The 4,779-nt window shown below is 44.2% G+C and overlaps 1 long non-coding RNA gene across 1 annotated transcript in view; it reads right to left on the bottom strand.

Annotated features, from left to right (window-relative positions):
• Nucleotides 1-246: 246 nt before the first annotated feature.
• LOC104853876 overlaps nt 247-4,779 on the bottom strand; it is a 6,238-nt gene continuing 1,705 nt past the window's right edge. The window contains exons 2-3 of the long non-coding RNA XR_777889.2: nt 2,191-2,377; nt 247-931 (exon numbers count right to left, since the gene is read on the bottom strand). This is a non-coding gene — a long non-coding RNA (uncharacterized LOC104853876). The remainder of the gene's footprint in view (nt 932-2,190; nt 2,378-4,779) is intronic.

The raw sequence follows: 4,779 nt of genomic DNA on the forward strand, positions 1-4,779 counted from the left end.
TTCAACAAAGCCGAGCGCCCTTCCTGATACCCAACAGTAAGCTTAGGAATAGCTTTAGGGACTGGAACCCAGAACCACAGGCATAATCACTGCAGCCCTCACCTACCAGTTACTCTCAGGAGTTAACCAACAGCTTAGAAGAAATCTCTAATTCTATAATAGGCCTACAGAGAGAGATACAGACTCTTTAGCTATAGTCATTCTTCAAAACTGCCATGCCTTGGACTAACAGCAGAAAAAGGTGGGTAATCTATCTTTCTCAGGGAAGAGCATTGTTTCTGTAACAGATCAGAGGTCAGTCATCAAGCTGTAAAAGGTGTCTAAGACAGAGCCGCCAAACTCCGGGAACAATCCCAAACCAGCAGGTTTTAGAGTTTCACCTGGGATAAATGGACAACGTGGTTGGTCCCTCTGCTCAAAACTTTGGTCCCCATCTTCCTGTTGCTGATGATTGGCCCTTGTCTGTTCAGGTACCTCACGGAGTTCCTACGAGACCAGGTTCAGGCTCTCACAAGATAGTCAGTACTTCAATTACTGGGGAGAACTAACTTGAACCGTAACCCTGTAGCTACTAGTGATGCCCCATGAGGCTACACCTAAATAGGGGCATCAAAGGGGGAAATGAAAAAGCAATAACAAACAGGGGAAGCCTTTGCATTTGCCCCCTCCCATGATTTTTTCCATAAAACATTGTTCCAGAAATGCAATCATTTGTGCTGAACCATGTTCCTGCCCAATGTATCAACATGTTCTGTAACTGTTTGAGCTGTACCATGTTACTACCAGACATTTTGAGAATGTTCTGTTAACTCTGTCCCTCTGGTTCTGTGAGTATTCTCGCCAGGTATGCTTCAAGAATGTTCTGTTAGGGCCTGGGATTTAGCTCAGTGGCACTGTGCCTGCTGGGAAACACAAGGTCCTGAGTTGGATCCTGGGTATCAAAAGAAAAAAAAAAAAGAATGTTATGCTAACTTTGCCCTCCACTTGTCAGCATGCTCACCCACTTCTGTGAGCATGCTCACCCAGGAAGTGGGCCCACACCTCTACTCTGTAATCCCTATAAGGTTGCTTCCATTTCTACTCAACACTCAGAATTTGGAGTGGACAAACTCTCAGCCAGTAGGCAATAAAGGTTTTTCTCCATCTGTTGGAGTCACTTTCAGATTCTTGAGTCTTCAAATGGAGTGAGCATGCTCACCCAGCAAGTGGGCCCACACCTCTACTCTGTAATCCCTATAAGGTTGCTTCCATTTCTACTCAACACTCAGAATTTGGAGTGGACAAACTCTCAGCCAGTAGGCAATAAAGGTTTTTCTCCATCTGTTGGAGTCACTTTCAGATTCTTGAGTCTTCAAATGGCTAGAACTGTAGCACTTGGCTATAGCACTGAGCTGTTCCACTTCAGTTCAAACCCAAAGGTTCAAGGTCAAGGTCACCTCAATGGGACCCTGTTTCAAAAACAAAACAAAGCTGGTCTTGATGGTCCACTCCATCAATGTATTCCAGCAGACCTTGGTAAGAGAATGGCAAGTTCAATCCAGGCCCAGGCAACTTAGCAGGACAGTGAGACCCTGTTTCCAGAAAGAAATTTAAAAAGCAGTGGGGATGCAGATCAACAAAAACTTTGGGTTCAGTCCACAGTACAGCAAACCATGTGCATCCTACCTTGAGCTCCCACCTTCTGCATTCCAGCAGCACTCTCAAGCCCCTTATTACAGGACATTTTGGACTCTGCTCCATGTCTCTCCCTCCCTCTAAATCCTCTCCAGGGAGACAGCTACAGAGTGCTGGGTCTTGTGAAATTATCCACGCATTCTAATAACAGCCATCTTAATCCTTTTCATTCTCTGAGTGTTTTCTCTTATAGCATTGAGTCCATGAGGGACTCACCATGGCCTCTGTCTACAGATAAGAGCTAGCATTCATTCATTCAACAAAACCTTTTTTTTATATACAGTCTCCTTATATAATCCAGGCCGGCCTTGAACTCATTATGTAGCCCAAGCTGGTCCTGAACTCCTAGCAAACCTCCTGCCTCACCCTCCCAATTGCTAGGATTAAAGGCATGCACCACCACACCTTGCTAAATGTTGATTTTTGTCCCCAGTAAATATCCACTGTGTGCTCTCACAAAGGGTGATCATCACCAAAAACACTAATGGTACTTCAGTAACAAGAGAGCAGACTTACCCTTTTGTCTTTACATTCTCTTCAGGAAAATAATTGCGATTTTACCAAATTTATAAAAGATCCTGTGACATTTTTGAGATTTGCAAGTCAGTCAGATTCCACCTGAAGAATATTGTCCACTATAATCACTGAATCAATTCCGTCTGTTTCCTGAGGCTCTGTTCTTTGAGTGTATTGTCAAGCGATCCTGTGTGGGTGAAAGAATTGTGAAATGCATCTCTTTTTTTTTAAAGAACCTATGTACACATTGATACATTAGCTTAACATATGAACAAATTTCCAAGAAGCAAAGCGTGAATAATCCAACTGCTTTTACTGTGAATAAAATAAATCACGAGTGGGGCCTGGGATTTAGCCCAGTGGTTCCGCTGCCTGACTTGCAAGCGCAAGGACCAGAGTTTGATCCTCGGTACCAAAAATAAGAAAAAAGGAAGAAATCATGAAGCTGTGAACAGCAGTGTGTGCCCATAATCCTTGTACTCTGAGCAGTTAAGACAAGAGGATTGAAAGTGCAAGCCCCACCTGAGCTACTTAGCAAAACGTTGCCTCAAAATCAAAGGGGGGAAAAAAGACATGGGGTCTGGAGATGCAGAGTAGTAGAAGGCTCTGGGTTCAATCCTCAGTAGTGCTGATAAATTTTAAAAAAGAAATCATGATCCTAGGTTGCTGCAAAATTTAAATATGAAAAAAAATCAGGAAGTTTAACTCTTCCCTCCCTTTCACACTGTCAAGAGTGAAAGCATGCCGACTGATTTCTGGCAAAGACAGAAGAGCTGGGCCAGGAGTATAGCTAGAGGCACCACATCTGCCTGGCAAGCACAAGGTCCTGAGTTCGATCCCCTGTATGGGGAGTAGGGAAGAGTCGCAAAGAAAAAACCTTTAATAATGCAAAATGCAAATGATGAGGAAAATCTGAAGAATATCCCATGCTACATCTCTGAAGACTCCCCAGGGTTCAAAGTTCTTAGTAACATCTGTACAAAATCCTAGCAGTGTCAATAGCACAGGACTCTAAAGTGGACTTTTCACACATATTTTAGAAAAAAGCAATAGCCAGGCATAGTGGCACATACCTTCAAACCCAGAACTCATGAGGCTGAGATAGAATTGCCACAGGTTCAAGGCCAGCCTGGTCCACACAGTGAGTTCAAGGCCAGCCTGAACTACACACAGGAAGACTCTGCTTTAAAAAAAAATGTTTTAAGTGCTATTCACAGCATTTTTCTTTCAGTGAATATCAATTATTCAAGAAGGAAAAATATCTTCTTTGTGAACTGGGTTAGAAAAGAATTAAAATGGAGCCAGGGATGTAGACAAAACCTACCTGGCATGAGGCCCTGAGGTTGATTCCTGGTACCCCCCCATAATAATAATTAAAATGAAGAGAAACATGGGAAGAACTATAGGGGGCCGCTGTGAGGTGTGTCAAAGCCCAGGCACTTGAGGACACAATTCTGTCATTCAGCATAGGTGCACAATAGGGATTCATCATATAATAATGAATCAGCATAGACAACCACCCATGCACCACACGACCTGCAAGGTCACCCAGGGTGTTTTGTTTTGCTGTATCTCAGTAAGCTGATAAAAACTACTGTAAGTTCTGTGCTGGAAATTAAAGTTTGTAATATCTGCTCTATATGTGTCCTTTTCTCTGGGAACCTTGCCTGACCAGGCCTCTGTTCATCCCACCAGCCCTGACAAGAACACACTCACCTCTCACCCTCCCGTTCCTAGTCTGCACCCGCTTTTCTGCACAAGGGAGCTAGCTGGCTTCTGCTAGGTAACTGGAAAAAAAGCAGAGTCAAGGGCACAGGGAGGCCATGTAGATGAAGCCCTCCCAGCCCTCCACAGTGACCTGCCCCCATTATTTATTACAGTGGCTCACAGAGCTTAGTGGGCTACTCAATTATATAGACTGTTTTATTGCAAAGGACCTAACAAAGAATATAGACAAAGAGCTACACAGGGCAAGGACTACAGGAGGGCAGCAGGGCTGCTATGCCTTCCCCAGAAGCCCCACCCTGCAGGCACCTCCAGCATTCAGTTCTGCTGAGACTCTGTGGACCCTGTTCTCCTGGGTCTTCATTTCATAGGTGTGACTGAGTACTATGCTGGCCATTAGTGGTGGACTCAACCTTCAGCCCCTCATTCCTTCCCAGAAGCTGGGGCACAGGGACTCAAGTTCCAACACTTCAATTGGTGCCTGGTCCTCCTGGGAACCAACTCCTCTATCCCAAAGCTATCAGGAACCCAGAGTCATCAGTTATCTCATTCACATACTAAGGCACATCACTTTGGAGATCCCAAAATTATTAGGAGTTGTGGGGCAGAAAACAAATATGTACTTTCTACCATATGGAAAATATCAAGATAGGCACAGACATTTAAACTAGGGAACTATCCAGGCCTGGTGGCACACACCTGTAATCCCAGCACTTGGGAGACAAAGGCAGGAGGATTGCTGAGAGTTTGAGGCCAGCCTGGGCTAATGAGTTTGAGACCAACCTGAATTACATAGTGAGACTCTGTCTCAAAAAAAAAAAAAAAAAAAAACCAACAAAAAAAAAAAACAAAAACTGGGCATGG

This window comes from Fukomys damarensis, unplaced genomic scaffold, assembly GCF_012274545.1.
Source record: "Fukomys damarensis isolate Sample0158 unplaced genomic scaffold, DMR_v1.0_HiC HiC_scaffold_17, whole genome shotgun sequence".
In the NCBI taxonomy this organism is placed as follows: Eukaryota; Metazoa; Chordata; class Mammalia; order Rodentia; family Bathyergidae; genus Fukomys; species Fukomys damarensis.